Below are 13,332 nucleotides of genomic sequence, written 5' to 3'. Positions count from 1 at the left end.
TCTTGTGAGGGCTTAGAAATAGATTTCTAAACTCTTTTAAATACATGCTTACAAGATTACTTTAGTGTTATTGGGCAGATAGGAAATCCCAGAGACATTTCACATCTGGGCAACTGTCAGGATTTTGTTTTGTTTGTCAAGATAATGCAGGAAGGCTAGTTCCTACTTATATGTGATTACAGTATCCACACAAAACATTCATTGTTCAGAGGAGCAAGAATGCACCCCTAAACAGGACATACATTCCATGGGTGATAGGTACTAAGGTTGGATGCCTTTGCTAACAACCAAGAATTGAAATGAGCACAAATTAATTATTCCAATTAGAAGGTGAGAAATAGAAAAACACATTAACGTTAATGAAAGTAGGTATCAGATCTACCTCTGCCAATGAAAGGTTTATCAGCAACTTTTGTCTACAATCACCAAGAACTGAAAGGTATAAGAAATTGGAATTCCACAAAATATGTCATTATAAATAAAAAATCTTGCCTTCTAGTAGGAGTACAAATGAACCCACTGTTTAGGAAGAGAATCCCGTAGCATAGATAACTTTCACTAATATGTACACACAAACAGGAATTTTGTGTTCCATTTGCTTTAATTTTTCCCCTTAACAAGAAGAAAAACAGTAAAAGTTTTTGCCCTTAAGGAAAACAAAATCAAAGGTAAAGTTGGTCATAGAAAAAAAAATTAAGAGATATATTCTGATTTCCCGAGCTAAATTTTGTCAGTGACTAAATGATGGAATCTGATTTTTTAAATAATAATTTTCCATGCCTTACCTTTAGAATTCAATAACTACTGCCTACTCAGGACAATGAAGATTTTATCCGTCTTTTGAGGACTGGGTATTGAAGAGGGCTGGAGGGAAGAGAAAAAGTAAATTTTATTCCCAATTTTACTGAACAGGATAAGGCTAGAAGTCATCTATTTTTCACTTTGAAACATCAGATCACAAATCAACAATCATACAGTATGATGGGTGACACAGGATTGGGGAAATTTCCTGTTTGGAAGAGGTTGAGTCTTGAACAACTGACACTGACCATAGAAATCTTGAGTTGCACTTGTGGGCATCCCTGAGGCCTAGGTTTGTTATGGTTGAGAAAAATAGAACCAAAGGCAGTGACAAAGAGCAAAAGAAACCAAGATGGGAAATAAGAAAGCAAGAGAAAAATGGTGTGGGGTGGGGAAGAGCGGGGGTGGGGGTGGGGGTGGGTGGGGGGTGGTGGCATGCAGGGGCAGTGAGCGAGAAAAAGGAGAGAATGAATATTCTAAGCATTGTTTTAATCTAAAACAGAGATGCTTCCAGGAGAATGCATTTCAATGGAGCTGAGCCAAAAATAATTATAGAGATTTTCTTGTTTTGTTTTGTGAATGAAGAGCATCTCTTTTCTCTGGAGATGAGAGAGAGGGAGAGGGAGAGAGAAAGAGAGAGAGAGAAAGAACTAGAGCCAAGAGATTGAAGTGATGCCCCTCTGCCCTTTTGCTTCCACACAGCACAGTAGCAGACCTTTCTTTCTTCCCTTTTCCAAAAGCTATTGGCACCAGATTGTGCTAGGAAGAGAGGGAAGTGGCAGCAGCCCTCAAACCTAGCTGGGTTTTCTATTCTAACAATAGCTTGTTTACTTTGATAAGGCTGAAGTATTGAAATTGGAAGCGATATTGGGGGGGGGGGCAGAAATACATATTTTAGGTTCTAGAAACAAAACTGAGCTATTTGCAACTAAAAATATTCCCCTATTTGAGATACCTGAAACTTCCTTTGGGGTTTGTTTTATCAATTACATTTGTTTCCTTGTTTTTCATCATCAGTCGCAAGCTACTACAGGAAACAAAGTATTCTCTCAATTTTTCTCCATTTTTTTTTTCTGTGATGCAAAATCTTTATCTTGGAACCTTTTTTACAGGGAAAAAATTGTCATTTGTTAATATAGCTTGGGCTATGGCTGAATTTTTATGAAAGCAACATAATAAACTCTTCATGAGAGGTGGAATAAAAAATTTTATACTAATATGAAATACATAGGATTGGGGGAGAAACCCATCAACATTAACAGACTTTGAGGAAGAAAGTAAGTAATCATAATTCAGAACACTACTGAAAGACTATTAGTTTTCTTAAGTTAAATTGATTTACGTACAAATCACACCATTAAGTACTGTCTGAACCTGAAATATCCTCTCCAAATCTCTTATATTAGGTGTTGTGCCATGCTAATGACCTTGTTGTCATTTTTATCATTCATAGATGTTAACTCTATACGTAGGTTTAAGGTACTACTTTTATCTTTGTATTACCTGAATTTTTAAAAAACAATTTCAGAAACCTAAGAACCAGCTCCTTTCCTCCACATTATACTTCACAACTTATAAAAATTAACTTGTTTGTTTTTAGGAATATTTGACCTGTTAAGTTAAACAATTTAGTCATCCAGTAGGAGAATAGCATAGCGACCTTACTGGGTTAACACCAAATAGGTAAACTCAATGGGTTAACATCAAAATGACCTTGATGTGAATTTAAAACAAGTAAAGCTACTTGTGTTACATTAGTAGTCAAGATTATCTATTGGGTTAAGTATCAACATCCCAGAAAGTAGCAAAAATGGATATAACTTCCTTTAAAACTTTTACATATTAAAATTGTCCCAGGTTTTCTGTCAAAAAACTCCTGAAATGCATAGTAGATGGCAGTAAAGTTATATGATTCTATTATGTGGTTAAGTTTTTTTTTTCTTAAAGATGAAAAATGTCTTCATGTACATGGGACTTTATTTAGGGATTTTCAAAACATGTTTTAAATGTCACTGTGAATATATTGTGTAAATCTATGAATATGAGTTTTATAAATCCACATTTAATTTAATTAATCATATTGATTCACTTGACATTTTTCTCCTCCTAAATCTCCCTTTCTCTTTTTTTCCCCAATCTCTCTATTAAAAGCAATTCTTTCACAGTGGTAGACTAATTTTTGAAGCAGATTTTACAAAATAAAACCTACAATGGTTTTAGAAGAACTTTTAAAAGCATTCAACTTAAATTTGTTAGAAGTGGTTAAAATGATTTTTTAAGAATTCAGAGTACTTAATCACACTAATCTTCACATTCTATGTAAAGCCCAATACCCCAAATGAGCAGATCTACTTTTTTTAAAAAGAGCACTTATTAATATTAAATAACCAGAATCATCATTAATATATACTTTAAGGCAAAACAAGTGATGAGATTAGCAACAAATACTTATTTTGCCAAGTTTTAAAAGAAAACTTTACCTCTTAAAAAAAATAACCTGTAAAACAGAAAAATATTTAGTGATATTTAGTATCAAAGCCCCCAATATACACAATTTGAGAATTTCTATTTGATTTTACTACATCATTAAAATTGTCAGGGAAAATATTGGTCTACTAAAACATTTAGAATATGGTATATAATAATTTATCATTAAAGGCAGTGCAATATATCACAGCAACATATGTATTTACTCTCAAGCTCTGGAACTAATTTGGAAATGAGCAGAAAAAGATAGATTTACACTTGGTAAGTGTCCCAAAGATATTAGCAATATTAACCAAACTAAAATGATATAGAGCCCCAGGTATCTGCATCAAGGTTTCTATATTTTATAAGAATATAGAAATATAGGTATACAGATAAGCTAAATGTAGATATATTCGTCATTTGTTTGCAGCGGTCATCACAGTATAAAATGGATTTTTAAAGGTTCTATTTTGATCACTTCTTTTCCAGCCCCAAATTACTAAACCAATTTCAAAGCTTTGCTCAGAAAAGTTATATTTCACTTAAAACCAACCATAGAAATTGCCCCAAAGGAAGTCTTGTTTGCTTGTTCTTTTCATTTTGTAGTGGTATGGAGTCCAACACGCAACCGAGGGGGTGCGTGGGAGGGGGAGGAAGCAGCAAGAAGCAATCAAAAGGATTAGGATGGAAACTTCCTCAAGCTTCACGGGCTTGTTTGCTGGCCACAGATGCCATTATGGTGTATAGATAAGATATGTTTAATATTAAGACTTTAAAAAGAGCCTTCACACTCCTGAAAATTCAGAGGCAAAGCCGAGCCTCTTCTTTAGCCCATATACTTCACTACATTGGCCCAGGAAGCCTGGCTAAAGATAGTTTCATCCAGCTCACACGCTTGGTTTTGTCACTTCATGTCATAACCTCCACATTACTTAAATGTAGTTTTAAAATGTGTTAAACGGAAATGCTGATATAAGCCTAAATGTAGCTGTACTTGCTGTTTCTGCTCTAAGTTCATTCATGGTAGTGGATTTAGTTAAAGAGCCCAGAACAGCCATGCTTAACTGTAAGGAAACAAAATCCTCCTGGCTTCAATGGGGGCGAGGTATATGTCAGAGCAGAGGGAACTCACTGTAGATATTTGAGATAAATACCTTCTGTAGAAATGGACACATTTCATTGGTGGCCTGTATAATGTAAAGAAAAATATGCTGCATTACAAATAAAGCCCCATTAGCTTTTTCTTTTCTTTTCTTTTTTTTTTTTTTTTTGGGATACTAAATGCTATTTTATATATCTTGGACACAGAGAACATGCAGTAAAATTTATGATAGTAAATAGCCGACTCCAAATAAGAACTGCTAGGGATCCTAGGTGTCTATTGAATCATAATCAAGGACTACCTGGTTAGCAGTAAGCAACAATAAAGGGTATTCTTACTAAAATATTAGATGAATTGATAATAGAGAAAATGGTCACTTTCACAGAAAAGCCAACAGAAAATAGCAGTAATTATGTGTGCCTTGTACACGAGCATCCTACATTACACCCAGTATGCAGTGTACTATTATTAAAAAAAAAAAAAAAAGTATGGTACCTCGTCTGGATGATCCAGCTGTATTAGGAAGTTTTACAGAATGGCTCATTTTCCAGAGCACAACATTTAGCTTTTCCACATGCTTTTTTTGGTGGAATTTCTCCTCCCAGTTAAAAACTGGTTTTCATCACACAACCGCATAATTATTTTTCTGCAACTAGCGATAATTACTTGTTTTGTGTATCTCTACTAGAGTGATTCAGTGTTTGCTGTTCTACCTCATAAAATGCATCTGTATTAGAGGCATGTGAAAAGGAGTATTGACCTTATATAATATATTGCTATATTGGTAGGGGCACACAGCTCTAATTCTTTGTAAAAGGCACAAAAGTCTATATTGCTTTGGGTTTTCCTTTTTGAATGCTATGTGAGTTTTCAGACTAAAGCATAAAACTGGAGGTAACTGAAGACAAGAAACCTCACAACATGGAAATTACTCAGTACACAAAGAAACTCCCTCTCAGATAAATGTACAATGGGTGACTGAATAAAAAAGGCTGTTGGAAGGATTTGTTGATAGTGGCATCATAGAAAAGTCTGGAATCAGTGTTTGTGAGATTTGTCACACCAAAAAATCAAGACCAGATTTCAAATCATTCAAGAATATCTAATCATTTTATGTCACTCACAAAGCTCTCCACAAATACAAATGAAAATTAAGCAGAGCCCCTCCTGCCAGTCTTCTTTTATCTTACAACAGCACTTCGCTTTCTCTCTTTTCCTTCCAACTCTTATTTGTCTGAGGTTCTCCTTTCTTTCAAGTTCTCTTTAATCCTTGCTTTCCCATGTCCCTGTTTAGTTTTATTCACCAGTGATGCCAATAAAAATAAACAGTCTATTTAAAACAAGTGAGTCAATGCCAAAAAATGCATGATTGATGTGCAGCTTAATATTTTATTTTTATTTTTTAGTGAAACTACACCTGTGGCATTGTTTTACTTATCTATTTATTTTTTATCATTCAAAAAACACAACACAAAGGACACAGCTGAGAATTGAAGGGCTATTTGAGGTCTTTGGGTTTATTTATAAATATATGTAATGTTAAATGCAGTGAAATCCTTGTGAGACTACTTTCGTGCTTACTGATCCCAGGGTACAGAAAGAATTAGCTTATCCAGGAAAACTCAAAGTCATAATTAGTCTTGTGAATTATAATAATCGGGTCTCATCCTACATTTCTTTCTCATGTGGTACTCCCAGTGGGAGTTCTGCAAGAAAAAGGACTACAGGATTGGCCATTAATAATGGTATACCTGCGAAATACGAGCATTTTCCTATCGTGCCAATCAATGAAATTAGAAATCTGCCCCCATCTTGGTTCTGTGCCCTTCAACCAATTAAAAGATTAACATCAACAGATTTTTCAAATTTCAAAAGGAAATCTTATTCTTAGTTTTAAAAATACCTCTTAAAATCATAAAATAAAAATAGAAGTTTTTCCCCCTAATGAAATATATCTTCTATTCTTGACTTAGTTATAAGGTGTAATTAATTCTCACTTTTAAGAGTTAACGATGCTTATGTTTTAGATAATTTCCTCAAGGAAACAAAAGCAAAAGAGAAAGTAAGAAAAGTCAGTGAAACTCAGTGGAAAGCTATATGTAATCTCAAGGCTTTCAGATCAGCTATGCTTCCTAAATTGATTACTCAGGGTTGACTGACTGAGATGACCAGTTGTTTTAATGTACAGACCTAGCCTAAATTAAAGGGAAAAAAAAGTGTAATAGTTTACCAATCCCAAGATGCTGACGTTTTGCCACAGAAGTGTTTTTTATATGAGTTGCATTATGATGGACTGCTAACTAGTCTTAGAAAAGTAAGCAGAATGCAATCATAATTGCACATCCATCTAAAGCCCAACCCTTCAAGGCCCTCATAACCCTAAACATTTAGACAATAGTCCTTCAACAGGTGAATGGATAAACAAACTGTAGTATATTAAAACAATGGAATACTACTCAACAATATAAAAAACGAACCTTTGATACATTTTGCATATATGGAAGAATTGCAATGTAAATATGCTGCAAGAAGCTAGACAAAGAAAAGGGTACAAATTCTTTATGTAACAATCTAGGAAATTCAAATTAATGCATAGTGACATAAAGCAGACCAGTAGTTATCTGAAGGAATGATCAGGAGGCAGGAATCCCAAAGAGGTAGGAAGAAACATTTGTGGGTGATGGATATATCCATTGTCTTGACTGTGATGATGGTTTCACAGATAGATATATCTATATATAGAAATATATATTTCACATATACATATATGAAAAAACTTTAAAAATATACAATTAAATATGAGCAGTTGGTTACATGTCAGCTTTACCTCAATAAAGTTGATAAAGATAAATGGTGTGATTAGAATGGATATAGCAACCAACCAGAATGGATGCTTGCCATTAACAATAACAAAAAATTCAGACAATAGGTATCAGGATTATCCAGGTAATTGGGAACACATATAGTTGACCACAAAGAATTTGGAGATTGAGATGGCCCTCTTCATCCCCTCCCTGATGTTTATGATCCCTGGTTTAATTCAAAACCATTTCCCACATTCTTCTGCTAAAATTCAATACAATTCTGAATGAGGTGAGCATCACAAGTTCTAGATTCTACCTCCAGCAGTGCTACAAGCTGCGTGATTTAGGAGGTATCGAACTAATGTCAGACTACTACCAGGCAAGTGTTTGAGGTAAACTGAAACATACTTTCTTCTAGAGCAAATCGGATCCATCTAGAAAGCTTTTCAATTTTACAATTGTGTGTTTTGCCACCACTTTTCCAAAGATTTTCTCTTCTCTTTCTTTACTACCATGTGTATGATAAAAATGGAGTGGGGAGCTGAACTGGGGATACTATTAGCAAAACAACAGAAATTACCAGAAGATATTTGTCTCAGCTCAGTATCCTATGTGAGCTGACCAATTTCAATTCAATTCAGCAAAAATGTGCTAAAATCTGCAATAAGGGGCAAAATCACCATACTGCAACTCTATTCTGGAATGGAGGACAACTGTTTTGAGTTACCTATCAAAGTGCTTTGTGTAGAACAAAGGACTGAAATAACCGCAGGTTATTATTTTTATTGTTCTATTTTTATCAAAGCAAATGTGCTTGCTTACTTACAACTAAAATTTTAGATGTGTAACTTGAGTTAGATCAGTGCCCATCTCAGGCACAGAGGAAAAAGAGCCCTACATAATTTTTAAGAACCTCAGGGATAAACTGAAAGTCAAAAAACATGGGGGTGGGGAACTGGAATCAAATAAATATATGTGCAAATTGACATTTTATTAAATGGACATGCTTAAAACTTTGGGTTTATCAAACATATATCAATGAAATTGAAACTGAAATCTCTTCAGCAAGTAGAATGGGTTTCTGAGTGCAGAAATGTATGTTTTACATTACCTGAAATGGAAACATTTTTCCATCTTGTTCCCATTATGACGTATTATTCTGATTTTAGAGCTGTAATGTTAAAAAAAAAGTTAAAGAAAACATTTCTGTTTAAGGACTTAAATATATTTTAGTTTTTAAAAATGTCCATCTTTTTGCCAGGGTCAATCCTCACATCTCATAGTTAGATTTCCACATTAAGATTTACAAAATGAAAAATGTGCCATTGATCTTGGATTTAAACGTATAACTTATGTTAGCATGTAGCTAATTCCTGAATTTTAAACCTGTGTACAATAGTGGTTAAATATTTTTCTAGATATTTTTTCAAAATGGAAAAAAACCCAGAAGTTCAACTTTGTACTTTGTTCATGTCTCCTAGTTTTCTTTTTCATGTCTTCTTTCCTCTGCTCTTACCTTCTTTTCCTGTCACTTCATTACTTAGCCACTGATTTTTTTTCTGCTATTGTTAATGTGGGTCAGTGACCAAGACTTTGTCTTAACCTTGAAAACGCAATTGCTTTAGGCAAGTCCCCGCACGATTTCTTGACTGTGTTTAGGCATTAAAAGAGCTCTTCAGATACAGTGTCTGTGAGATTGTTTTCTTTTGTTACTTTTAGTACTGGATTTTAGCTTTAACCAGGACCTGTTTGGTGAGAAAGAAATTCAAAAGGATCTCAAGAAAAAAATAATTTAAAAAACAAAAAAATAATAATTTTTTCTTAAAAAAAGGTTTTTAAGAGGTCCCACTACTGCCTACTTCCTGCCTGATATCCGATGTTCCAAATAATCTAGTGAGATGAGTACACATTCTTCCCCTTCAGACTTTTGGGAAGGGTCCAAAACAAGCTGTCTAGAAGCTGATACACAGAGGGGAAACCCAGTACTTAGGTTTCTGGAACTGGGGAGTCTTGCTAGAATAACCCAAAGAGTCTCTTGGTATAGAGATAAGTGAAAAAGCTGCTTTCTTTGCTCTAGAAGACTGTCAACTTCCATTCCTCCTGTATCCCATACCTGAAGGGAGGTTTAAAGTGGCCATGATACTTTATGGCCACATTCTAGATATCTATGTTTTTTTTTATCTGTATACATTGGAAAAAACCCACCTTACTCATTCCATTGGATTTTCTTTAGGGCTCAATGTGGTAATGTATGTGAAATCACATTGCAAACTATAAAAGAATGATTAAAAATATGAGTATTGTTTACTGGAAACAATAGAACATTAGAAATGGATATGGTATTAGTATTATCAGCCAGGTACATATTGATCAATTTGGGACCTCCAATTTTTAGATCCTGACACAAATACCTTGCTTGTGCAAACCTTTTTTTTAGTTCACAGAAAGTCAGATCATGAGGTAGAGCTAAAAAACTGCTCCTTGGGATGTTTTCCCTGTAATCTGGAGGAAATATTGAAAGAGTTTGTCAGCACTGAACCATTTGGATATAGGAAATCGCAGCAGAAAAAAAAAATCTTTTCTTAGTGAATATGTGAAAAATGTCTATGGACAAGCGATGATATCATTAACAAACCCTATCCTCTCTTACCACATTCTCTCCTGCAAACTTAAAGACCTTCCTTTTCCTCTCATCGATCCATTAACATATAATCATTTTATAATTCACTATTATAAGTAATTACAATTAGAATGGATTTATTAATTAATGTCTATTATAATCATTATTAATTAATCTTAACTATACAGCATTTCATATAATCTGTTCCATAACTCTTCATCTTTTGAAAGATAGAATTCAGAGTTACCACTGAGGACAGTGGAACACAGAAAATCACTTAGGGACTATAGATAGAACAAAGAAATAAAACTATTTAGCACTTCAAAATGAAGTAATAAATATAAATCTTTGTGTTTATCTTGCCTGCACTGGGTTAAATTACTTAAGATTTAAAAAATCAATGTAATATTCAAATTCTACTGTATACATTACTTTTATTCATCAACTATCCAAGGAATGTGATCATCTCAAAATTTTACTTATATAGAACTATAATATTTAGACATAAATATTCATCTACTTTCATCTACTTTCACTAAAATTTCTGCAAAATACAAAATCAAGAGAAAGTAGTTTTTTAACCCACACCTAAGAATTATTTGCAAGATGCTGACTGGGAAACAAAACATTATTTCAATGTATGCCTAAGGAAAGTTATAAGAGCATTCTAGAACATCCAAGTTTCATGCATTTACTTTACCTAAAATGACATCCTTTGCTAACCACATTATTTATCTGTAACTAATTATTTTTACAGGTGTTTACTGTCCTATCCTACAACCAACATGTCAACACTTTTTCTAAAATAATGACAAGAATAAATTATACAGAATCCTATTTGAAAGTAAGCAAAATTATACTGTGGGGATGCCTGATGTAACCTAAGCAGAAATAACAAGCAGACACAGAGAGTGAGACATGAGATAATGGCAAAGTTCTTTGCTTTAAGAGATCTTAAAACAAAAACTGAATTAGAGGAGATACAAAAGATATACAACTATACCTAAATTTTACCTTTTCCCCAGGTAAGTAACTCAGTTATTCCTTCCTACTGATGACTGATTTATGGTTCAATCCAATAATCTCTTACTTTTAGCCACCATGGAAGGTGCTAGCTGCATAACTCCTGCGTATAGGGAAAGAACTTGAGACCATGTATCTCAAGAAAGGTGCTCCATGACATCTTTTCATATGTCATTTACACGAACCAGCAAGTATGCACCTGGTCCATTAAAAATGGCCTGGATAAGAAATGGGATAGTCTGCAGAATCCGCCAAAACTCACCGCTGCTACTTCCCAGTTTCTGTCAGTTAGCTTGATTGGTTTAAAAAGTCACTGATCTTTGGTTCTTGTTTTTACCTCAGGCTTTGGCATTTCCTGCATGACTCCTGATAATCAAATTGAGGAGCCCACCATGACCCATCTGAAACTCTTTACCAGTACTCTCGCTGCCTTTTCCCCAGTCTTTCCGTATAGTACCATATTATGCACTGACAGCTATGTCAGGTGTTCGCTTTTATCTATGTTAGCACACGTATTTGGTCAACTGAGAAAAATAAGCAGTTTATTAAAATTATTAAATAATTTTTATTAAAATTATTTTTTAAGATTTCACTATTTATTTGAGAGAGAAAGCAAGAGGGAGAGTGCACAAATGGGGAGAGGAAGGGCAGAGGAAGAGGGAGATGCAGACTCCAGCCTGAGCAAGGAGCCTGACAAGGGGCTCAAATGCAGGACCCTGAGATCATGACCTGATCTGAAGGCAGCTGCTTAACAGACTAAGCCACCCAGGGGCTCCCAGCAGTTTATGTTAATACTTAGTTGACCACCTGGGCGGCCAATTAGGAAATAACTGCATAAGATAGTCAAAAGACTGTAAAATTCAGAACTAAGATGATAGCAATAGGGAGGAAATATGATGGGGCTTAAGAGCTACTGAAGAGATAGAATCAACAGGATTTGATGACTGATTGGTTCACAGAGATAAAGGAGAGGGAAAAGCCATGGATCATGCCTTAATTCTGGCTCAAGAAATAGAGGTAATCATGAAGCCATTTATTAAAATGGGAGACACAGGAGGAAAAGCAGATTTTGGTTGAAGGAGATGTGATGAATTCAGTTTTGCATAATTGAATCATAGGTGTGTCTGTAAGACGTCTAAGTTGTGATGCCCAGTGTACAGTTAAATATTGGGTCTGCACATCAGGCAAGAAATCTAGCTTTGTGATACACATTTGGGAATAGAGTATTTTAAGAAACTAAATGGTCAACAGTGCTTTTTAAAAAAAGGAGTCAAGAAGTCACATAGGACAAATCACATAGGACAAGGACAAGAAGTCACATAGCACCAGGACCCACTGGGTTTACCACAAAAGGCTGTTGATAAATATGGCTAGTAGAGTTTTAATGAAATGATGGAACAGAAACCTGGAAGAGTAAATAGAAAGTGAGGGAATGGAATTGCCCTAGCCTTACAATGAGAACAGTATTTTTTTTTTTTTTATTAAATCTCAGGATTAAGAACCAGAATTTCTTACATTTTTTTCTAAAAAATTTAAGATGAAGTATTTTTTACCTTTCTCATCTATTCTTTATTCTTTCAGGTATCTCTGCTGAGGTGTTTTTTTTTTTTTTAAGATTTTATTTATTTATTCATGAGAGGCACACACAGAAAGAGGCAGAGACACGGGCAGAGGGAGAAGCAGGGTCCCTGCAAGGAGCTGGATGTGGGACTCAATCCCGGATCCCAGATCACACACGGGAGCTGAAGGCAGATGCTCAACCACTGAGCCACCCAGGCATCCCTGAGGTCTTTATTTTAAAGAGACAATGTGCATAAAATGTTTAGCATAAAGTCTAACATAGTAAATGCTCAAGTAATATAACTGCAGGCATTGCTAGATATCTGAATCAACCACTTCGGAAAACATGTGGGAAAGCAAAATTTTTTTGTAGCAAGAGCAAATATTTCATTATTTTAAATGGGAAAAATAACAATGCATTCTTAGTACAAGCCAAAGCCCAAACCAGTTCCCCTAAACATCATTAAAGCACTCTGAAACATCTATATAATAATCTACTAAGAATTTATGCTATTGTAAAAATATATAATACTTGATTATGTGACATTTAATGAACACACTGGTGAGTATGTTTGTATGGATTGCAGACAGGATCAGATACATATTACATTTTCCTTCTACACTGCAATGAATATGTGTTCTAATGTAAATAAGCAAGAAGATACATAAAAATACATATTGAATGCAAGTAACAACAAAATAAACAAATGACTTTTTTGTTTTAAGTGGTTACTGTCAGAGTGAGAATCAGCGATAAGGGAGACTGTTTCACTTGATAATGCATAACACCTTCAGACAAGGCAAATGCAAAGTACTGTTTATTCAGAGAAATATCAGAGATACGAATGCAACATATTTTGCACTCTCCTGTGTAAGTCTGTGGAAGTTACATGGAAATTCATTTCAATCTTAGCTTCAAGCACTAAATTCGGGGTAAATGTTTTTAAAAGTTG

General features: G+C 34.5%; 1 long non-coding RNA gene across 4 annotated transcripts in view; it reads left to right on the top strand.

Annotated features, from left to right (window-relative positions):
• The window catches only part of LOC140613930 (uncharacterized), a 38,177-nt gene that overhangs the window by 8,693 nt on the left and 16,152 nt on the right, over positions 1-13,332 (top strand). For all 4 annotated transcript variants that reach the window (XR_012014849.1, XR_012014848.1, XR_012014856.1 and 1 more), the window contains exon 2: positions 10,554-10,821. This is a non-coding gene — a long non-coding RNA (uncharacterized lncRNA). The remainder of the gene's footprint in view (positions 1-10,553; positions 10,822-13,332) is intronic.

Source organism: Canis lupus, chromosome 2 (assembly GCF_048164855.1).
Source record: "Canis lupus baileyi chromosome 2, mCanLup2.hap1, whole genome shotgun sequence".
Lineage (NCBI taxonomy): Eukaryota > Metazoa > Chordata > Mammalia > Carnivora > Canidae > Canis > Canis lupus.
This window is presented reverse-complemented; position numbering and strand designations above follow the sequence as displayed.